General features: G+C 41.2%; 1 protein-coding gene across 20 annotated transcripts in view; it reads right to left on the bottom strand.

Annotated features, from left to right (window-relative positions):
- The window catches only part of POT1 (protection of telomeres 1), a 157,812-nt gene that overhangs the window by 76,272 nt on the left and 56,548 nt on the right, over nucleotides 1–24,992 (bottom strand). The window contains exon 1 of one of the 20 annotated variants that reach the window (XM_065555577.1): nucleotides 8,960–9,016. The exons of 17 other annotated variants lie outside the window; for them this stretch is intronic. The gene's annotated coding sequence lies outside the window, so the exon portion shown is untranslated. Of the gene's footprint in view, nucleotides 1–3,658; nucleotides 3,833–8,959; nucleotides 9,017–24,992 lie in introns of those variants that run through there. 2 more of the 20 variants (XM_065555574.1, XM_065555583.1) reach the window with 2 other exon arrangements.

Here is a 24,992-nt window from a genome sequence, read left to right as displayed (position 1 = left end):
ATAACAATTCTGGTGACAGTTTTAAAATGAAGATGCTGCAGGTTTAAGAGCTGGCCATCCATGCGATACTCAATCCCAATTCCAGAAGAAAGGCGATCATGAATAAGAATCAAGATCACGGCAAGATAGATGGTAAAAAGGTTTTGGGCAATAGCACAGTCCTGCTTAAAACCAGTACGCATGGTGAATGGGTCTGTCTCCATTTCATTACAGAGGATGGTGGTGGTCATCCCATCATGAAGGAGCCTGTGAACTCAATGAACTTCAATGAACACCTGAATCTAAACAGCACCTTCCATTATGCTTCACAATTGATGGAATCAAAGGCCTTAGATAGGTCAATAAATTCCATAAACAATGGCTGGTACTGTTCCCTACAATTCTCTTGGAGCTGTCGTGCAACAAAAATCCCATCGGTGGGACCCTGAGATGGTCTGAAAACACATTAGGATTTCAGAAGGATGTCTTTGGCAAGAGGGAGGAGATGGTTCAAAAGGATGCGAGCATATAACAACTCCAGCTATAACAACATGCTGATGGCCCATGTCATTTATACTCAGAAAAATTATTTAAAAAATTGGTATCACACTGATTTGGCCTGCAAAGTTGATTATCAATTGCCAGTTTCAGCCTTGAGGACAGTAAATCTGCCTTCATTGTCAAACCTTGCGCTTAAAATATTAACATTCAGTTTTTTTTATGTCTTTGTATAGCAACACCTTTCGCTTTACAATTAAAGTAACTAGATATTGAGAGGCCTACCCAATCTCTATTCAGTTTAGAAGCCTCAAGTTCTGTCAGGTATGTCTCCTAGAGAATAGGAATGTCAACATTCTTTATTTTTTAAGCACCGGGTATATATTTTTTCTTTTAATAGGGTTATTAAAGCCCTTTATATTCCAGGAGACACATTTAATTATCAGAGCCATCTTATTAATACATAATGGATAACAAACGCTTTGTGAATAATTGAGAAATTGCAAATTTTCCTGAGCAGCATACAGTTCTTGCATATCTAAGCACCAAAAGTTATCATCCAGATATAGGGTGTCACGTCCTGGTATATATTCTACAGAAGTGGGAAGGGAATTCTCAGCATGCAAGGGAAAGAGGAGAGGGGCAGAAAGATGAACTAAATACATGAAAAACAAAACAGAAAAAATAGTGGAGAGAGCAATACATAGTAGCACCACACAATCAAAAAGAAGAATCTATTTAAACAATCCAAAAAACCACACTTGACATTCAGGAGGCACATCACTGGATCCGTTGAAACTTGGAGACCCTCTCAGCCCCTGGGACCCCAAACATACCCTATTACCAATAGAATTGTGAGGACGCACCATCTAATGAATCAATGATTTTAAAAATATAATTACTAATCAAATGATTTTAAGTATTGAAGCTCCTTTCCCAACAGGAAGTAAATTGATAACCCGTTAACCGCAATGAGAGAGAAAATAAAAAGAAAAGGAACCAACGTGTAAATATCAATATCAGCTAGTCCCTATCCACTTGTTTAGACGAGCCATATCAGATCTCAGAGAGCAAAACCAATTCCATATGGTCAGATCACTCCAAAGACATCTCCTTTTAGAAGGGAGGAGGTGGCAGATTTGTGAGGAATTCTTCTGCCTCCTGAGGGGAACTGAATGATACTATCTTGTCACCATTCTTAGTATGGAGTGTTGCCAGGTATTTAATAAGATACTTCAAGTCCATCTTCCTGGGCAATTGTTTTGCTTGGTTAACAGCTGCCCTCCTTGCAACCACATCACGGGCATAATCTTGAAAGAGCAGTATTTTAATTTCTGGTTCTTGCCGTAACAGCTCCTTTTCCACTCCCGACCCATCTGGCTTTCTGCAATATAAGCTCCTTAGTGGTAAGGAGATTTCATGAACTTCACCATCAATGTTCTAGGCCAACATCCTGGAACTGGCTTGGGGCCCACTCTATAGCAAAACAAAAATCTACAAGCAGATTCAACAACTTAGCAGTTTAGAGACAAATTCAAAAGATTTACCTTTCTCTATTCACACAGGGACACCCAATTCTAATGTTACATCATCTAGATCAGGGTGTCTCAAACTTCATTACACCGCGACCTCCTTCTGACAACAAAAATTACTTTATTGACTCCAGGAGTGGGAACCGAAGCCTGAACCCACCCGAGCCCACCGTCTTGGGCAGGGGCCTAAAGCCGAAGCTTGAGCCTCACTGCCCTGGGACAAAGCTGAAGCCCGAGGCTTTCAGCCCCAGGCATGCAGGGCTGATGCCCTTGGGCTTTGGCCTTGGACGGTGGGACTTGGGCCCCAGGTGGTGGGGCTCAGACTTTGGCCCCGGGCTCCAGCAAGTCTAAGCCAGCCCCGGCAACCCCATTAAAATGGGCTCACAATCCACTTTGGGGTCCCGACCCACATTTGGAGAATCACTGATTTAGATCAATTAGCTTGGTCTTACTAGTTTTGATATTATTACAGTTCTTCATAAACTGTAACTTGTTCCCTTTGAGATCATCTTCCACTTCAGAAATTCTGTGTTCAGCTTCATCCATCTGTCTGGATAGAGCTTGTAGTATACTCTGAATCTCAGTCACGGTGATCTGTAGAATGTAGACTTTAGATTTAATGTCAACAGTGTCTGCAGCCACCTGTTGTAGTATAGCCATCAGTTGCATTCCCATCAGGCTCAGGCACCATTTTGTTTGTCAGGGTGGGGATCTCCTCTGTTTTTTCAGTGCTTTCAGAGTCAGAGAGAAGATGCAGAGCTATAGAGTATCTTGGGGGTTTCAGTAGCCGAGCACAATATTTCTTAGGATTGGATGGTAAATTTTAGGGGACAATGTTTGGGGATTTCCCATGGCCTGCATCAGAGTTCAAGCAACCTACATCCAACTCGGTTGCAACCCTGGTGTCCCAAGTTGTTTAGGTTCTTCAGAAAGTATAAACAGAATGTACCAGATATCAATTCATATCTCAAGAAGCTAAATTATGAAAGCAATGAATAATCTAGTTTAAGAATTATACTTCCAATTGCTACTAGAACAAACAGTAAGAACAGAACACATACACCAGAAACATGAAAATGCTAAGCATCTGCCTTGTTTGAGTGACAACACGAATGTCCTTAGGTTCTGTAATGACTACGTGAAATAGCAGGAAAGTTTATAAATACAGCTCAGGGATTTAACTAATTACTATTACAGAGATCTTTTTAAGTCGGGCAAACAACATTTAATGTCACTGCTGGAAATATGACCACCACCTATTTTAGAGCAATGTTAGCTTCAGTCATACTTCATATGGCAACCAAGAAACTACACAGGCCATGTCAGTTTAATCAAATTATAATAGTCAGTGTCACAAACCAGTCAGCAATCAGAAAGGCAAAGCTATCATTTTGTCTAATATCACAGCAGCACCTATATCCTGTGGAATAATATAAAAATATCCTACACTAATCCCAACAACAGTACAAAAGTTAATGTAAACAATTTATAGCAAAAACATTTGCTATTATGGCTCAGGTCTAGGTGTATTTTCCCCAATAGAATAATTTACTTTAGCAGTAAGCAATTAGTGAAACACACATTTCTCCCCTTGGTTAATGTCACTATGAGCCCCCGAAAAGGCAAGAAGCATGCAAAACCTTACTGACTCAGTTTTAATTCTTTTCTGTTCAGTTCCTTAGGTCACCTCTCATAACTTGGTTTTAGAGCTAATCTTCAGTAAACATTTTATAAAGCAATAGAAGCACAAATAAACTGCTTAGAGGAATCAGAGACCCCATCAATCCACTATGACATCTTCATCATATTAAGACTGTGAAGATCTAGAAGGAAACAAAAAGGATGTCACGTTCCATAATAAGATGAAGATGGCACATGGGTCACAGAAGCATGAAGAGCATTAATCAGACATTTTAGATTTATTCTTCTGATGAATATGTACATATGACCGTTTTGGATCCATTTAAAAAGATCTTTCTTTTACAAAACCCTAAATGAATAGGGGGAGATAAGAGAAGCGCTGACAGGAGAGATCCCATAGGCAATTTAAAGAGCCAAAACCTCACATCTTCCTATTTCTAATACAAATATAAATAATTGGTACAACAATATTTCTATAAACATAACTGATTTTTCAATATTCTGGCCCAGATTATACAATTCTCAATTCTAACATCCCTTCATAACTGGTTCTACATCATTACTGAAGATTCTTTTGCCTATTCCTATCAGAAAGAATTGGTATACTAGACCAGATCACAGGTTCATCCAGTCAACTATCCTATCTCTAAATGGGACAGAGGAAGGGGAAGGAAACTGCACAGATTAGTGGTTGGCCTTTAGTAGGAATATTTATATTTATTTATTTAGCCTGACTAATGTACCTGTGGATGTTCTCATCTTACATTTTTGATACCTTCTTGGCCTCAATTATATCTTGATGGAATGAGTGCTACACATTAACTCATTTATTAGCATAAATGAGTTGTATTCAAAATCCATAGTTTTATCCTGCTTGTGACGTTAACAGCAGGAAAGTTTGATAAAATTTGAAGTTATCCATCATAAAAATATTGTATCATATCGCACTTACTATTACATTTCAAAGGGATATTTGTGTGGTACTGTGAATATACAGGCCATTCTAGCCAGCTACATACATTCAGCCTCCTGTTAGGTGGAGCCAACCATAATATAGCAGACTGCAGTCAAAGGGGGCTATGTGTCAAGGACAAAAGGAAATCTCCAACTCTTATTAAAGCAGCCATGGGATTTTTGTGCTAAGATTTCTCAGTCACCTAAAGAAATTGTGAACTAAGCATCCAAATCTCTAGGCAGCTTTGAAAATCTCGGTGCTAATGTTCTCACAGAGCAGACAGATCCTCAGGTTTGTCAGGTTTCATCTAAAATACCCATACACAATTAATTGCACGGAATTCCATTTACCTGCCAAATTTATCTTACCAAGATTTGAAATTGTAGTTCCCAGAAGTATTTCCCTAGAGTGCAATTCTCTCAATATTTCAAATACAAGAATTAGACCACTGGATTCTCCCACCTTAGGGTAAGGATCCAGGTACAAAAATATGTCATCCTCCTCTCCCCACCATGATTTCCTGTGCATCTAGCAGTCTTAACTACACTAATTTTTTTACTGCTCGAAGTAACATAAAATATAGTATTGTCCAAGCCACAATCATGATTTAGAATTCATACTATTCATTCTAGACTCTTGTTTTAAGTGATTAATAACTTCCCTTCCTAAATATGACCTTTGGTAGTGTCACTTCCATAGTAATTCTAGTTAAAAATTAAGCTCTTCAAGAATGCAGTCTGGGTTTCCATTAACTAAAGTCTTATCCTGTAAATCCTTTTTGAAGTACATAAATGGGAAGCCACCAATCCAACTGAAATGTGAAAGTTGTTTTCTGTTGCTCGTGAATAGCATAATATTTGTGATTGAGTTTGCTCATTTTCACAAGTATTAAAAAGAGCCAAACTAAATTGTATTGCTGGATTTTATTTATTTGCTACTGCTGTTACAGGAAACATAAATGTCACTGCACAAGCAATTTTGTTTTAATCCAGCAAAGTCACTGTAGTATAAGACAGCCAATTTTGACTATTTTTTCCAATGAAAAGAAACTCAATTTGTAAGATTACCAATCCAGAACTTTAAAAAAAAAAAACATTAATGACGCTCAATAATTAAAGGATAATTTTCCTTTAGCAGACATGACAGATTCCTTTACCAGATTCATAGCCACCATTAGGAAAAAAAACCCCCAACATTATAAAGTTAGTATTTTTTACCTGGCTGGCTAAATCAAATATGCAAAAATTTGGTTTGAAAAATATGATAGAACATCAACACAGTTCACTAGATTTGCCAATAGAGTAGAAAGTTTTTACATCGTTAGCAATATTTTACATAACTAGATATAAATCAAACTACAACAGATGAAAAATTAAACTCGCTGTTAGATATTAAAGGCAATCTTGAGCAATTCACCTAATTTCCTTGGTATGAATAAGTGCAAATTGGCTGGGAGTTTTATTGTAAAAGAAAAACTGCTAGTATAACTAAGTTAAGTCTTTAATCAAAGAAGTCATGAATATATAAATTTATATAATGTGCTAAAATACTTACACAGAATTCTTTCCTTTACTTGTACAATATGCGTTTTTAAGATCAACAGTATTTAAATTAGGAACTGAATTACACCTCTACCCCGATATAACGCGGTCCTCGGGAGACAAAAAATCTCACCGTGTTATAGGTGAGACTGCATTATATCAAACTTGCTTTGGCCCTCCCTGTTCCTTGTTCCCTGACCGCCCCCTCCAGAGACCCTCGTCCCTAATAATCCCCAGGACCCCACCCCCTACCCAACCCTCCTGTTCCCTGTCCCCTGACTGCTCCGCCCCCTATCCATACTCCCCACCCCGACAGGCACTCACCGGCAGCGGCGGGAAGCGGAGCAGCCCGGCCCCAGCCTTCTTCACTCCGCCACCTCCCAGCCGCGGCGCTCCGCTTCCCGCCGCTGGTGAGTGCGGGGAAGTTGGGGAAAGGATGCCCCCCTGCACTCACCTGCAGCGGTAAGCGGAGTGACGCAGCCCCAGCCTACTCCACTTCCTTGCCCCGGCCCCAGCCGTGTCACTGGGGGGAAGGGGAAGGGGAGGGGGAGCTGGGGAAAGGGGAAGGGGAGGAGGAGCTGGGGAAAGGTCCTGCAGAGTGGAGCTGGCTGGGGCCGGGCTGCTCCGCTTCCTGCTGCTGGTGAGTGCGGGAAGGTTGGGGAAAGGATGCCCTCCGCACTCACCTGCAGCGGGAAGCAGAGCGACGCAGCCCCAGCCCGCTCCACTCTGCCAGCTCCCAGCCATGCGCTCTGCTTCCCGCTGCAGGTGAGTGCGGGGAGGTTGGGGGAAAGGACGGTCCCCCATACTCACGTGCTGCGGGAAGCGGAGCACCGCGGCTGGGAGGTGGCAGAGTGGAGTGGGCTGGGACCAGGCTGCTCCGCTTTCGCTGCTGCCGGTGAGTGCGGGGGGAATCCCTTCCCCCAAGGCCCCTCCCCCGAGCGACACGGCTGGGGCCAGGGCGAGGGAAGCAGAGCGGGCTGTTCCCAGCCCCCCGCTAATCACCAGGGCCCACTCTGGGACTGCGGGACCCCCAAAAGTGCCCCCCCCAGCTCCTGCCTCCTAGACCCTGGGGGGAGCCCCTGACCACCCCCGAGACCCTCTGCCCCTTATCCAACCTCTCGGCCCCGGCCTGGCCCAGCACCCTTAACACGCTGCTCAGAGCAGCGTGTCAGAGCTTTACCGCCTTGTATGCGAACCCGCCTTATATCGGGTCACGTTATATTGGGGTAGAGGTGTATGTGCTGTTTACAAAATAAATTCAAGTAATTATTGTCACCAGTGGCTAGTAGAATGTTTCTAATCAAATTATTGGTATAGTTGCTCCTAAACCAGGTGCATTAAGAAGTCAATAGTTACCAGGCAGCCAACAGCAATTTTCAGTGAACCCTACAATTTTATGATGGTTTTCCTAGCTGTATAATACTTAGGACCCTACCAAATTCATGGCCATGAAAAATGCGTCACAGACTCTGAAATCTGGTCTCCCCCCGTTAAATCTTGTCTTCTGTGTGCTTTTACTGTATACTATACAGATTTCATCGGGGGAGACCTGCATTTCTCTAATTGGGTGTCCTGACTCAAAAAGGAGTTTTGGGGAGGGGGGGTCACAATGTTCTTTTTTGAGAGAGGGTCAAGGTATTGCCACCCTTACTTGTGCGCGGCCTTCAGAGCCGGGCGGCCGGAGCGTGGCAGCTATTGGCCAAGCGCTCAGCTCTGAAGGCAGCGTCCCACCAGCAACAGCGCAGAAGTAAAGGTAGCAGTACTGCAACACCCCTTCAGTAACCTTGCAAACCCCCTCCCCGCAAAACTCCTTTTTGGGTCAGGACCCCTACATCTACAACACCATGAAATTTCAAATTTAAATAGCTAAAATCATGAAACTTACGATTTTTAAATTGACCAAAATGGACTGTGAATTTGGTAGGGCCCTAATAATACTGTATAATTGCATTTCTAATGAGGTCTAATTTGAAGCCTGTAAACAGCAGGTAAGGAAATTATTTTCCAGTAACTGAGGTTATCTTAAGGTGCTATCTTCAGGGGAATAATACTGAGAAAATGTGTCCTAATAAGCAGGGCATAGGGAGCCAGCTAATCACTTCCAGAGTTCCAATATCCTCTGCAACAACATCAAAGTACAGAAAGTGTGCCATGAAGGAGGGGTAAAGGAGAGAAAAAGAAATACTACACAAGCACCATCAAAACCTCAGATTTCCTTTTGAACCAAAATACTGTGTTCTACAAGGAACAATACCTACTTTCTATGAAAGGAGGGCAAGAAATAGCATAGCTGCAGTATTTACTGCATCTGTGAAAGATCAAATTGAGATCTGATTCCCCTATTCTCAAATAAGCCGGCTGTCAGACTGCCTAGTTTTGAGAACTGCTGAACTGGAGGGACGTCTCAGTACAAAAAGGCACCGCAAAATGGACACTGTACAGTCCCTTTACCAAACGGATTTCATATCACTTAAGGAGTTAAACTGTTAGCTCAACAGCCTAACACCTGCATTATGCTACCACATGATGTACTGGAGTCAAAGTACAACAACTGCTCCAAAGTCTCTTGTACATCCAATAGCCTGTATTATTATGTGACGGAACCTTGGCCACTTCCAGTCAGGCTTCAGATCAGTGTAAGTCAGTAGTATTTACCTGACTGGCTACAAAAAGTATGAAAAAAAATTGTTTAAAAATATGACAGAGCATTAACACAGTTCATTTGCTAGGGTGAGTTTGTGTAGTTTAAAAATCAAGAAAATTTTGATTAACGAATTAGATTAAAGTTTGATCTAGGTTGGACAACTGAATACCTTCTACTGTCTAGCATTCACGCCAGGAAGACATTCAACTGGATCAATAACCTCCTACTGCAAAGAGAGAAAAGGTTATTGATACAAGGATTCATTACAGAGACTGTTTGGATTCTAAATTGCAATAATATAAAAAGATAACTGTAGAAAAACATATTTTCCTTTAATACCTATAGCAACATTTTTTTTCCCATTGCCAGGGTAATCAGTATACAAACATCCTTGTACTAAACTAAGTGACTGAAACAATAGGTTTATCAAATACTTATAACACATCCTAGAAAAAAATTTGAACGAGAATTTTGCAAAACTCCAAAGAGAACACTTCAAAAATTTAACTTAATACAGCTTAATTGTTATTTCTAATAAGAGAATCATCTTAAGAGACACTCACAAACATTCAAAGACAACCAGCAGCATCTGGCTAAACAGATGTTGTAATGCCCGTGTTTGTAAATTGTAGATCACAATAACTGTCGTGGGATTTCTTTTCATTAACTATTTATTAAACTTAACAATTTTACTTCGTTTATTTATTTTTTTTACCAAGCATAAGAAGAAATATTGGGTATTTTATAGAAAATAAAACTTTAAACAGTAAAGAAACTAGTTACATGCCAACGACATCATCTCAGAAATAGGTTTTTTGCTATAATTATCTTTGCAGGCTGGAAAGCTTTTATACTATCTGCCTAATTGGACTATAATAAAGACTCTAGAGTGAGGCATATATCAGAATTACTGTACTGATAAAACAAAGTAACTTACTTCTGCCAGTTTCCCCATCTAGAGAATGAGTATAATACACATCCCTTCATTGGTGCACGTGTGTGATCGGAGTTCATATAGCATTCTGAAAATGTTTGCGCTATTATTTATTGCAGGGTGATGATGATAATTAAAAGTGACCAAGCATTATAGTTTTCAAATACATATAGCTCAAACAACTGTTGTGCTAAAAATTTCCATGTTCTCAGCCCAAGACAAAACCTTCCTTGAGAATTTGAGCAAAAACTTTTTATGCAGTGTTTTTGTAGCCATGTTGGTCCCAGGATATTAGAGAAAAGGTGAATGAGGTAATATATTTTATTGCACCAACATCTAGACCTGAGAAAGAGCTCTGTGTAGCTTGAAAGCTCGTCTCTCTCACCAACAGAAGTTGGTCTAATAAAATACATTACCTAACCCACCTCATCCAACAAAGAGTGGAAATCAACCACACAATTTTGCAACCTTTTTTGAAAAACAATTACTCTGCATGAGGTAGAATCCTGAAACTGAAGAGGGACTTAGCCCCTAAACAGTTAATTTTCTTTTAATTTACTTTGTGCATATATTGGATTTTTATATATATATATATATATATATATATGAGAATGGGATGGGAGGGGTGGGGTTTAAACACACTATCCCTTAATGGACTTTGTGCACATATGTGTAAACCGAGCTGACATTTTCATTCAGTGTATGATATATCTTAATATATTGGTTCTGTGTATGTTTTGCAAACAAGTTTTATGAAGTTTCTTCCAGGAAACTCTTCTATGGCTCCCATTATCTAATGGTACCAAGATCTCTTTTTACAGCAGTTTCCCACGGTAGGAAAGGGTAAGATGGATTGGGTTATGCCACGCCAAAAGGAAGAAATAAACTTGCATAACAATCTCCAGGACCTAGCAGTCTAAGGCCTTGTCTACACTGCCACTTTACAGCACTGCAACTTTCTCGCTCAGGTGTGAAAAAACACCCCCCTGAGTGCTGCAAGTTTCAGCGCTGTAAAGTGGCAGTGTAGACAGTGCACTAATACTGGGAGCTGGAGAAAACAAGTTTATGTTAAAAAATCAAAAACCACAGTCCTTCAATTAGATTAAGAGAAAACTCTCAATATAATTCCCAGCAAAAACAGAGATGATCAAACATAAAAATCCTGATATTTGTGAATTAAAACACACTCAGAATAAAAATACTTAAGAAAACACACTTTTCACCTTCTTTATACATCAAAGCATCAAAAAAGACCACAGACCCAATTAAAAAGATACTTTACAAATCACCTATAAAATTAATAAAGTTATGACTTCATAACAAGCAAACAAGCTCTAGATTCCAGGAATAATAAAAGAACACTTGATTTTCCATGTCCTGTTTGTTTACCTGATCTCCCTAAATTGTCCCAATTTTGTTTGCTACAGTATCAGCTTGGTACATGACTGATCAGGATTTTCTGCAAAAGAAACCCATTTGTACTTTATTCCAACTTGGACTCAAAGAACTTCTTGAGCTCTTGCTGAGATATCTTTAAAAATACTCAGGTGTAGACATACCAGACTAAACCTCTTAATCTGAATACGGAGCCCAAACATCCTAAATTAACATTAGCTAATTCCTACGGGTTATAACAGAGTTTATGACCATACCAAATACTCCTCTCTAGCTCACATCAATGGGCTGCTTATCTGTCATTGTAAGCAGTTCCAATGACATTCCATCTTATAAACAGTTAAAACCTTAGCTGGTTTAATATGGCATGGCTTCTAAGGAAGTTAGCACCCAACTCCCATTGAAAGTCCCACTGAAATCTTTGCCATAGACTTTAACATGTATAAAATGGAGTGTTAACTAGGTTGTTGAATACCACTGCATTATCTACCTGAACAGTGGGAACTGAATCTTGCTGTAAATAGCAAATCAAAGCTGAGAACTATTTGAAGCACAAAGAGTTTAGTAATAAAGTAGTTAGTGAATCAATCACAATTACATCAAGGAATGAAATTGCTCTTGATAACAAAAAAGCAGTTTACAAAACGTTAGGCCAGATTCTAACACAGGATGTCTGTCCAAAAAAATATGCTACTGAACAAGGAAAGCAGTAGGAGCTTCCAATTTACCTGGCAATCTATATTGAATAACAGAGGTGGAAGTGGCCTATTCTCAACAGTTGATTACTTTTGTAGTGCTAAGTAATTTTTCCTCTGTTGATACTCACACCTTCTTGTCAACTGTTGGAAATGGGCGATGTCCACCTTGATTTCATTGGACTCGTTAGCACTACCAAAGTAATCAACTTTTGAGAATAGGCCACTTCCACCTTAATTGAATTGGTCTCTTTAGCACTGACCCCCCACTTGGTAAGGCAACTCCCATCTTTTCATGTGCTGTAATATATATACTGCTTACTGTATTTTTCACTCCATGTATCTGATGAAGTGGGTTTTAGCCCATGAAAGCTTAGGCCCAAATAAATTTGTTAGTCTCTAACGTGCCACAAGGACTCCTCGTTGTTTTCACCAAAGACACTCCATCAGAGAAGTAGATCGCATCATGAAACTAACCACCCAAATACCCCAAGAGAACCAAATAGGAGGTGGTAACTCCTCAGGTAAGATGAACCAGGACCAGGGAGCATTTGACCATCAGGATCAAAAGTTTGAATTTAGTCTAATTTATAACTTTTAGTCTAGTGATCAGGGCATTCACCTAGGATATGGGAGACCCAGGGGTCTCTAGAATGAGTGCATCTCCTTGTTGAAGCTCAAGTATCAGAGGGGTAGCCGTGTTAGTCTGAATCTGTAAAAAGCAACAGAGGGTCCTGTGGCAGGACTAACAGAAGTATTGGGAGCATAAGCTTTCGTGGGTAAGAACCTCACTTCTTGGTTCTCTTGGGGACTTGCATCTGAAGAAGTGAGGTTCTTACCCATGAAAGCTTATGCTCCCAATACTTCTGTTAGTCTTAAAGGTGCCACAGGACCCTCTGTTGCTTGTTGAAGCTGTTTCACTTGTATACAATACCTGAATAGTCATTGGACAGGTGGGGAGAGAGAATTATTCTACAGACAGGTCATCCACCTGACGGCGGGAGACTCGAGACCAAGTCCATGTTTCATTGAATATTCAGTTACTTATATAAAGTGGAACAGCTTCAGCAGGAGAGACTGAGAGAGACCCACCTCAGAATAGCCTATAGTCTGATGGTTAGGATACTCACCAGGATAGGGGAGACCCTGGGTTCAAATCCTTGTTCCAAATGGGAATTTAAACCTATGTCTCCACATCCCAGGGGAGAGCCAAAACCATTGGGCTAAATGTTATAAAACAGGTGGCACTATCATACCTTCTCCTCTTACCCACCCCAGTCTTTTTGGCAATTTTGGCAACCCTTTTTTTTTTTCCCCCTGGCCAAAACTGTTCAGCAAATTTGTGCATAGTTTTGGGTCAACCAAAACTTCATTTCTCAGTGAATAAACTATTGGTCTGAAAAATTTCACTCAGGTCTAGTCTGAACACACACATATGTGACGACCACAAAACAGCTAATAGCAGTAATTTGTTTTGTATTAAATTATAATGAAATTTTTGAAAAAAATAAATATATTAAAATTGCAGTAAAACAAGTAAATTATATTTAAAAGTGCATCTATGTATGATTAGCATACTATGTATTGACATCACTATCATACAATATTATAGTTACATCACATCACAAATACGTCACAGTTTGATGGATTACAATTAAAATGGGAATCACTAATCAAGCTTAACTGTGGTTTAAAGCTGGAGTCCAGGCCACACTAAGCTGAATAACATCTAAAGACTGTTTTTCTTTTTCTCTTCCATAGGATGTTGATCAAATATCTTGCTGAAAAATATTTAAGGATCTTATTAATGATGTCTAGGCAAGCACTTTTAAACAAAATGAAACCATCAGTAAACATACCAAACTATTTTAAAACAAATGGTGTATTTGCTACAGAGTTGAGTTGAAGAGATTTGGCCTGTAGGTGTTGTTTGGAGACCCATGAATAGATTAACTGTTGTTCCTTGGCAATATGTCTGTGTGTCTAACGTTATTCTAATTACACAGCTGGGAAGAATTAAATATATTAGGATTTTAAGGTTGGCCAAAGAAATTCCATCAATCCAGTGTAGGTCAATGAATAATACATTAACCTACAGTGTCCCAAAGCCTTAGTTAATGCAGCCAGACAAATAACAAATCTTTCCTTCTCATGATGCTCGCCAACTGCCTTTTTGCTGTAAACGTCTATCATTTTTAGGCTTACACAAAGGAGAACAATGGTAAACCTAGAGATTTATTCCTTTAATTACAATCAAAATTTTGTAATGGACTAGCAAAATTGTAAGATTCAATCTGCTCAGGCAATGGATACATAATTTCCATCTCCTTGTCTCAATGCCATCCTGGGCCATTAAATCAACTGGAACTATCCCTCACTATGGTTGCTTCTCTCACAAAACAGATTACAAAGTTAAGTGTCACAGTTCAGGGCAACTGCACTGTATTTCCCCCCCTCCACCCCCCATGACCTAACAAGGGCACCCACTCTAGGTCTCCCAGTTCCTCAGCCATCACCTTTCTTAGGTGGAGACCTGCATCTTTCTCCCTCCTGACCAGGATATTTCCTGGCTGCACAGCTCCTTTCCTGCACTTTGATACCCCCAGCAAAAGACGAACTGCCTAAATAGGCCTATTTAGCCTTCTCTTTAGAGATTGTAAGCAATGTAATTACCCACAGTTATAAGTTACCACACAGCCTTTTCTGAGCAAGCACATTTATTATTAAAGTGAAAGCATTACAGATAAAACATATTAAAATAATGAAAGAACTGACATGCATGCTTAATAAGATGACCAGAGATCACCCCAACTCCAAAAAGGGCTTTGGCACATGAACAATCTTTCAAACCCCACACAGGGTTTTTTCTGTGATCATATGTTCATAACAGCTTTTGCTCAGAATAAACACCCAAGTTTTATGGGATCTTAGTGGGCCAAAGACCTTCCACAATCATTCCCTAAGGACTGCCCCCCACACCTTGGACTAGATGTTTTGTCCATTTGCTGGATCAGAAACAAGGCACCAAGTCAGTTTAAACTCAGGGTATTTAATCAAAAGTCATTTCTTTGTCTTCTGGTCCCTAGAGAATCTATTATAACCAGTATATGCAATCCTCTGCAAGTGGTGTTACTTCTCTGGAGGTGTTACAACCTGAGTGAATTTGCCTAAACAATGCCCACTGCTCTCAGTTCCTAGAGGAACTGTCGCTACCCCTCCTCATGGAAATACATACAATTCCTGGCCCACACGGATATATAAACTAGTCATTTAATACAATGGACTCCAAAGATATTAAACTTAATTCAATAATGTTTGTCCAGGATATTGCAGGAAATTGTCATAGTAAGAAGGAGGGCATATCGTGCTACACTCTCAAGGCTTGAAAAATGTACCAGACATCTATTCATCACTGGCTGATATGAAAGACAGAAGGGGGTGGGAAGGGGAAAGGGGAATTGGATTCTTAAATAATACCCTAACGAAAATCCCAGTATGTTCCCCTCCTCCCCAGCTGCACAAGGTCAGGGGAGGGGATGAGGATGGAGGTAGATTCCCACCAGGTTTACTTCTCCTAGAGTCTGCTTAGGAGACTTCATATTTTGTATTGTTCTCAACATTGCCAATCCCCTGGGTTTCAAAGGCACAAGTCAGGCTCCCAAAGTCATGAGATTGACTTAAAATAATAAAGTATGAAGTTCTTTTTATTTGCCTTCTGATTTCTAAGCTTTAGAGGGCATTTTCCATGTTTTCCACGTTTCCCCACAACCATAAGGCCTAGAAGTTTAGTTTTCATTAAAAAAAATTGAGATGGTCAAGTAATCACTTGATTCCAAAAGCTGGGACAAAGAAAATTCTAAATATTGCAAGACTCACAATAAAATCAGATGGCATCACCATGTTCTTAACCTTATTCATGTCACAATCACAACAGCTACAGCAAAAAAAGTTTTCTGGGAATTACATTTTATCTGAGAAAATAAATTTTGGGAAAATCTAGGTAAACATATTTAAGATATACATGACTAAAAGAGCTGGAGCAAAAATACAACCCAGACAAATCAGACTGTTTAAAAATAAACTATTTTTATAACCAGAAAATTTCAGATTGGCAAGAACGGCTAACAACCAATATGACAAAAATTCAGCACACTGTGGATCTGTCTGCGTGTATTTGCAAAGTTTACTTTAAATCATTTTTTAATGGTGCACCCAGTGAGCAATAAGTTAGTCTCATTTAATGAAAAAGGGCACATGATGGAAATAAACATTAAAGCCCTAATCCTACAACTGAATCTACATGGACAGCCTCTTGTACCCATGTGGAGTCATACTGAACTCAAAAGAAGCTTCGCTTGATGAACCTTGTGGTCCCTTCTAACCTTATGGTTCTATGATTCTTGTGTATGACAGTGTTGGGGTTTAAGTTTCCACCACCAGTTAGGAGAGGTGGTTGTGATATCCTCAGAAATCTTATTAGATAACAATCAAAAATCTTATGATTTTATTAGCAATATTTAGATCTGAGGATTTACATCTTTCTACAACTGATTCATTGCCTACTTGCCCTTTTGGTTGTCAGTCAACATAAGTTACAAGAACCAAGGAAAGAGAAATAAAAGGATTTCTGCCTTTCAAGAAGTTACATTTCAAACCTAATGTATTTCTAGAGGAAATTACCTTCACAATAACACCTCTGGCAATATCCTGAAGCAGAACTGAAAAATGTAATCTTTGCAGTTCTATATCCATAGTTTAAAAAAAAATACCTTTCCAATTAAAATTAAGGGCTCAGAATGTTACAATGAATTCAATTTTTCAAATCCTTTTTTTAAATAGATAACATTTGAATAGATCCAGCAAAGGCAACATGCAGCATAAGAATTTGACAAGTTTGCTTCAGTGACAGAAAGACCACAACTCATATTGTGTAGAATGGACAGATAGTGTGAACCAATATTGAAATAACTTATCCCTTTACATATCTTGGGTCAAAATTCTACTCTCTGATTCATGTGGTGGACCCCATCTCTGACATTCTGCTCTCCCCTTACAACTAGGCCTTTCACTGACTTAAGTGGGAATTTGGTAGAAAGGGAGTATCAGAGGTCTGCCACACAAAAGAGAATTTTGCCCTTAAATTATAGTTATTTTTCTCTTCTGATTTTAGAGAGTATCAACCTCATTTTTTATTTCACATTTAACACCACATGCTGTGGATGAGAGTAGGAAATGGTGGCTATTGGGGCTCTGACAAATGAGGATTCCAACAATTCCAATTTTACACTATATGAATAACTACTTCGAAATAGAGAGACAAGGTGGGTGAGGTAATATCTTTTGTCGGACCACCTTCTGTTGGTGGAAAGACAAGTTGTTGAGCTTCATAGAACACTTCTTCTGGACTAGAAAAGGTAACCAGAGAGTCACAACTTTTTAAACAGATCACAATATACTATATTTTCATACAGTTACCCCCTTCCTCCCTATGAGCAATTGGATAAAGTATCAGAGGGGTAGCCGGGTTAGTCTGAATCTGTAAAAAGCAACAGAGGGTCCTGTGGCACCTTTGAGACTTTGAGTCTCAAAGGTGCCACAGGACCCTCTGTTGCTGGATAAAGTAAGAGACTAGATGGGGACGTGACACACACTAATACAACAGATAATCTAAAACAGGTTATGCAGCATAGAGCGTGCCAGGACTGGGATATGGCAGTCTGACCTAGTGGTTAGAACTGGAGGACAGGAGTGGGAAGCTAGAGTCACATGCCAAAGCCAGAATCAGGAAACAGAAATCAAGCCAAAGGTCAGAGCTAGAGTCAGAAGACAGTCAAGGGGGCAGGACGTGGAAAGGGCAGCAGCAGACTGGAATAGTACAGAAACAAGGCAGGAGCAAGGCTGGGAACAAGGCAACAACACGAGCAATTGCAGCTGCGGGTGAAAGCGCTGAACAGCCAGAAACCTCCTGCTGCGCTTAAATGCAAACCTGTTGGCTCCTTCAGTCAATCAGGTGGACTGACCAATCAGGCCATTCTGCCACAGCCCAGCTGGATTCATTAACCTGCGAAGGCTGCACCAGCTGGCCCCAGAATCAGCTGAGGGAACTCTCCCATTGTTAGGAATCGTTGGGTTATGATGGATTTTCGAAAAAACAGAGGCATGGAGAGACGCATCAGATTGGATGACCCAAATTATGTTTTCTGGCCCTAATATTATGCATTTATATGAAAACTTTTATCATTTAATTTTCTTAGGCCAAAAACAGCATCATAAATATAATAGCTCTAGTATCATATAATATACAAATCAAGGTATACCAGATATAATAAATGTAATGTAATATAATAATAAATAATAATAATACATGGAGATATACCTATCTCATAGAACTGGAAGGGACCCCAAAAGGTTATCAAATCCAGCCTCCTGCCTTCACTAGCAGGACCAAGTACTGATTTTTTGCCCCAGATCCCTAAGTGGCCCCCTCAAGGATTGAACTCACAACCCTGGGTTTAAGCAGTCCAATGCTCAAACCACTGAACTATCCCTGCCCCCACATATCTCTGTGCATAAAGTAAAAGAATCAAGGTATATTAGGTGTAATATATATAATATAGACATAGCTGTGTGTGTGTGCGCGCGCGCATGTGCATCTATTAACTATATTATAAATATATTTCCAACTCTACATGCTGGAACAAATACCTATTCACCCCCAGTCTAAATAAATTAGATTTGGGCAAAGATTTTTTTTTCCAATTATTGTCTATGTATACCTAGGAATATATGGTTTATAATGTAACAGCCACAATAATATTCATAACATAGAACAGCTGGAGCTTGTTCTTCTACATTTATTCCTGTATTAGTCTACAGTACTGTCAAAAAGGAGCATTTTCAGAAAACATAACCAGTGCTGTTTGACTCTCTTCATAGAGCTCTCTACCAGCAACATAAAATAACCAATACACGACTAACTCATCTTAAATAAAGGCCCCCAAATTTATAGGTTAGACACATTACTATATAGATATGCTAAAAGTATATTACAAGAGTGTATCAAGGAACATGTTGACATGAAAGTAGTGATATTCATTTTAATTTAGTTTCAAGAGAAAAAATAGCAAAACATATACTATGATCTCTGTGATAGCAGATGGACCTCTATAGCTTTTGATTCCCGATTTAATGACTGCATCTAGAAGTGAGGTTCTTACCCACGAAAGCTTATGCTCCCAATACTTCTGTTAGTCTTAAAGGTGCCACAGGACCCTCTGTTGCTTTTTATCTAAATTACAGTATTTCATGATATTTACCTTTTTGTTATACATTATGTTTCATAATTGTCCACAGGAAATACTATTACATTTCCTGATAACTCAATAGCACACAAGAGTTATATAATATTTTACCTATATGTGTAGAGTTAAAACAGTACAACCCCTGTAGTATGGACATAGTTATAACAATATATAGGTGCTTTATATCAGTATAGCTATTCCCATATGAGAAGGGAAATATTCTAAACTGGCATAAGACATAGGGTGACCAGGTGTCCGGTTTTCGACCAGAACACCCGGTCAAAAAAGGACCCTGGCCGCTCCAGTCAGCAGTGCTCACTGGGCCATTAAAAGTCCTGCCGGCGGTGCTGCGGAGCTAAAGGAGACTAGTCCCTACCTATCCTGTGGTACCACACTGTGCCCCGGAAGCGGCCAGCAGGTCCGGCTCCTATGTGGGGGGGGGCCACGGGGACCCGCACGCTGCCCGAGCACCGGCTCTGCATTCCCATTGGCCGGGGGTAGTGCCTGTGAGTGAGAGCAGCACGCGCCGCGGAGCCTCTTGCTCCCTCCCCCCCCCGGCTAGGAGACAGATCTGCTGACTGCTTCCGGGGCGCAGCACGGTGCCCCAGGATAGGCAGGCAGCCTGCCTTAGCCCCACTGCGTCGCTGACCAGGAGCCACCCGACGTAAGATCGCGCCCCAACCCCAAGTCCCAACCCCCAGCCATGAGCCCCTCCAAAGCCGAGCCCCCTCCTGCACCCCAAACCCCTCATTCCTGCCCACCCCAAAGCCCACACCCCCAGCCCAGAATCCATACCCCCTCCTGCACCCCAACCCCCAGCTTTGAGCCCCCCCAAACCCATAGTCCCTCCCTGCATCCCCTGCCCAGAGCCCTCACCCCGCCTGCTCTCCAGCCCAGAGCCCACTCCTACACCCTGAACCCCTCATCCCCGGCCTCACCCCAGATCCTTCACCCCCTCCCATACCCCAACCCCCTGCCTCAACCCGCAGCCCTCTCCCACATTCTGAATCTCTGAGTCCCACCCCCCAGCCTGGAGCCCCCTCCTGCACCCCAAACCCCTCATCCCCAGCCCCACCCCAGAACCTGCACCCCCAGCCAGAGCCCTCACTCCCTCCCATACCCCAACTCCCTGCCCCAGCCCGGAGCCCCCTTCTGCACCCTGAACCCCTCATTTCTGATCCCACCCTGGAGCACCCCCCTCCCCATTTAGAGCCCTCACTCCCTCCTGCACTCCAACCCCTTGCCCCAGTGAAAGTGAATGAGGGTGGGGGGAGACGAGACACCGAGGGAGGGGGAATGTAGTGAGCGGAGGGCGGGGCCTCGGGGAAGGGGCGGGGCTAGGGTGTTCAATTTTGTGCTATTGGAAAGTTGGCAACCCTAATACGACACCTTTTTATTGCCATAACTGTTCACACTAGGTGTTGAACATATAGAAATATTTTAGTTACAAAAAAAAATAAATCACTCCTAAACTGACATCATTATACTGATACTAAAATTGCATTAAATCAGGCTTCTAACTTTAAGAGCTATTACAACAGACAATTTACTTTCCCTTTCAGCGGTAACATTGTTAGAAAAAAATCCTTCAAATGTACTGAAGCCTTTGAACAACCAGCATAGGCTTTCAATTCACTCTGAATAAATGGACCAGGCACTCTGTCTACCTCTGTGTTTATGGAGCACCTATCATAATGGGGCCCTGAACTTGAGCACAGCCTCTGGGCATGACACCACAAACAACAGGTGTTCCCATTGTGAGTAAAATGAATAAACTATGCTCTGAACTGCTGCTTTGTGTAAGCGACACAATAGTGTCACATTTTCAGCACAGTGTAATTGCACTCATTGTTAAAATATCAACAAATAATTATTATACTCAGTAGCAGAGCAATCTATTCCCCCCCAAGGATAAGTGCTGGGCTTCTGTGCTTCAAATCTTCTTCCCTAATTTGTATGGACTATTACCATAAGAGATCCATTTTCTACTTGCTTTCTCCACCGGTCTGTCTAAACAGAATCACATACACTGTGCAAAATAGGGAAAGTTTAAAAGCTCTATTTTGAAGAATAAAGTTCAGATGTCATTCTGTTATTCTTCTTAGTTTTACCCTCCATAGCTACAGGTATGAAAATATCAGTAAATTGAAAATGGCTTTTTGCTTTTTTGTAATGCCATAAATGTGAAAGGCCTAAAAAAAAAAAACCCACTTGTTTATTGTGATGCTGGCTGACCAGTCACCAGCTCTTGCCAAAACTTTCGGCCTCAGCCAAGCACTGACAAATTCATCATAGGAAACCAATCTGTTTCACTTGCGTATTAATATGCTTATGGGTGTTGAACTTATAACAATGTGTTTAGACTTTATGAAATGCTCGTACATTTTTTCCTGCATTAATCTCACTTATTTTATCTTTATCACATGCCGTAAGGTAATATTTAAGTTTTTGCTTTATAACTAAGCAATTTTTTCCCTGAAACTGTCACCTTTTCAGACGGAATCATCTCCTGCTCATTAAGAAGGCTATCAAAACTAAATGGGCCATTGTAGAACATCACAACAAGACTTTGGTAATTACCCCTTCACACCCATGAAGAGGCTACATGCAAAAAGATTTGTCCCATCAAGCCTGAATACTGGAAGAAGGAAATAAAGATATTGAACAAAACATTTTTTCATCTCTTTTGCTGTTTTGACTCTCACAGGGCTGGAGCTGCGAAACAGAAGCAGAGTTCCTGAGAGTCAACCTAGGTTGGCCCTTGTCATGCTGTCTGGAGTGGCTCACCAGTCAGGGAAGACTGTCAGAAAACAAGGGCAGACACCCCAAACTGGTGGTATGTTTTGTAGTTAGATTTCACCAAGCAAACAACAAATGTGAACTCCTGGATCATTATATCAGTCTTACCATGGAGTCACAGACAGTCCCCTTAGCCTCTCCAGTCTATCTTGTAACCCAGACAAACTGAACTTTGTGATAAAAGTTTATAAAAAAAAACAAAAATCACACCACATCAGGTTTCTCCCCATCCCAAAAGATCAGTCTCTTATCACAGATCAATTGATACTCCAGATCTTACACCAAAAGACAATGCTGGCAGATTTATTAGCTAAGAAAAAAAAGTGAGAATTATTGAGATATTAAAGCAGGTAATTTGTAACTCCAAATGGTGGCAGTGATATAATAAACTGCCAGTCTCCCAAAAATCTTTTCAGGGTATCCAATCTGTCTCTGGGGATCCCAACTTTGCATCTGGCACACTTCCCTGTAAGAGTCCACCATCCTTTCTTGAATCCATATTTATAGCTCCTTTACACAGAAAGGAAGCTGAGAGTGTCTTTACTCAAATGGCTTTCCTTTGATGTGAGAGAGAGAGGAATGCATTTTGAATCTCTGACCTCCGATCATTATACACAATGACCATTTGCTTTGAAGCTAGCACTCTCCATTTGCATTCCATAAGGCATCATTGGAGTTTGATGGGTTATTTACTCACAGGTGTACACACAATGTAAATGTTTGCTATTGCATTGTACAGGAACAGATAAGTGAGAACAAGACAAGTAGCGGCCCATTAGTTTCCATGAAGTTTAAACACCCTATACACTCTTTTGTATTCAACAATTACTTTGATCTATCCAAATAGAAAGTAAATTGGCCTGGACTGACCTGGTCTGCCATCAGCGCAGCCCTAAGAGACATTTATAGTGCTAACAAAAACAACAAAGAGTCTGGTGGCACCTTAAAGACTAACAGATTTATTTGGGCATAAGCTTTCGTGGGTAAAAACCTCACTTCTTCAGATGCATAGAGTGAAAGTTACAGATGCAGGCATTATATACTGACACATGGAGAGAAGGGAGTTACTTCGCAAGTGGAGAACCAGTGTTGACAGGGCCAATTCAATCAGGGTGGATGTAGTCCACTCCCAATAATAGATGAGGAGGTGTCAATTCCAGGAGAGGAAAAGCTGCTTCTGTAATGAGCCAGCCACTCCCAGTCCCTATTCAAGCCCAGATTAATGGTGTTAAATTTGCAAATGAATTTTAGTTCTGCTGTTTCTCTTTGAAGTCTGTTTCTGAAGTTTTTTTGTTCAATAATAGTGACTTTTAAATCAGTAATAGAATGACCAGGGAGACTGAAGTGTTCACTTACTGGCTAAGCTATCTAAACTCCTACCTGCCACAGGGGGCTACAACAGTGGGACCCTCAACTCATCTAACAACATTGTCAATCTTTCCAACCAAACACAGCCCAGAAGAGTCTGTCCTATCTCGGGGACTCTCTTTCTCTCCCACCATCCCCACAAACATGATACAGTTCTGCGGTGATCTGGAAGCCTACTTTCGTCGTCTCCTACTCAAGGAATATTTTCAACGCACCACTGAACAGTGCACTGACCCACAGGAACCCTCCTACCAACACTACAAGAAGAAGAACTCTGCGTGGACTCCTCCTGATGGTCGAAATGACAGACTGGACCTCTACATAGAGTGCTTCCGCAGACGTGAACAGGCTAAAATTGTGGACAAATAACATCACTTATCCCATAACTTCAGCCGTACAGAATGCAATGACATCCACAGCCTCAGAAACAACTCTGACATTATAATCAAAGGGGCTGACAAAGGAGGTGCTGTAGTCATAATGAACAGGTCGGATTATGAACAGGAGGCTGCCAGGCAACTCTCCAAGACCACATTCTATAGGCCACTATCCTCTGATCCCATTGAAGAATACCAAAAGAAACAACACCATCTGCTCAAGAAATTCCCAGCTACAGTACGGGAACAAATCTACATGGACACCCCCCCAGAACCCCAACCAGGGGTATTCTGTCTGCTACCCTAGATCCATAAACCCGGAGACCCTGGACGCCCCATCATCTCAGGCATTGGCACTCTTACAGCAGGATTATCTGGCTATTTGGACTCTCTCCTCAGACCCTACGCTACCAGCACTCCTAGTTATCTTCGAGACACCACCGACTTCCTGAGGAAACTACAATGCATTGGTGTTCTTCCTGAAAACACCATCCTGGCCACCATGGATGTAGAAGCACTTTACACCAATATTCCACATGAGGATGGACTACAAGCTGTCAGGAACAGTATCCCTGATGAGGCCACGGCACACCTGGTGGCTGAGCTTTGTGACTTTGTCCTCACCCACAACCACTTCAGATTTGGGGACAACTTATACCTTCAAGGCACTGCTATGGGTACCCGCATGGCCCCACAGTCTGCCAACATTTTTATGGCTGACTTAGAACAACGCTTCCTCAGCTCTCATCCCCTAGTGCCCCTCCTCTACTTGCGCTACATCTTCATCATATGGACCCATGGAAAGGAGGCCCTTGAAGAATTCCACCTGGACTTCAACAATTTCCACCCCACCATCAACCTCAGCCTGGACCAGTCCACACAAGAGATCCACTTCCTGGACACTACAGTGCAAGTAAGTGATGGTCACATAAACACCACCCTATACCAGAAACCTACTGACTGCTATACATACCTACATGCCTCCAGCTTCCATCCAAGACACATCACGTGATCCATTGTCTACAGCCAAGCCCTAAGATACAACAGAATTTGCTCCAACCCCTCAGACAGCGACAAACACCTACAAGATCTCTATCAAGCATTCTTAAAACTACAATACCCACCTGGGGAAGTGAGGGAACAGATTGACAAAGCAAGATTGGTACCCAGAAATCACCTACTACAGGACAGGCCCAACAAGGACAACAACAGAACACCACTGGCCATCACATACAGCCCCCAGCTAAAACCTCTCCAGCGCATTATCCACGATCTACAACCTATCCTGGAAAATTATCCCTCACTCTCACAGACCTTGGGAGGCAGGCCAGTC

Source organism: Chrysemys picta, chromosome 1 (assembly GCF_011386835.1).
Source record: "Chrysemys picta bellii isolate R12L10 chromosome 1, ASM1138683v2, whole genome shotgun sequence".
Taxonomy (NCBI): Eukaryota; Metazoa; Chordata; order Testudines; family Emydidae; genus Chrysemys; species Chrysemys picta.
The sequence above is the reverse complement of the archived record's forward strand: the minus strand, read 5'-3'. Positions and strand labels throughout refer to the sequence as shown.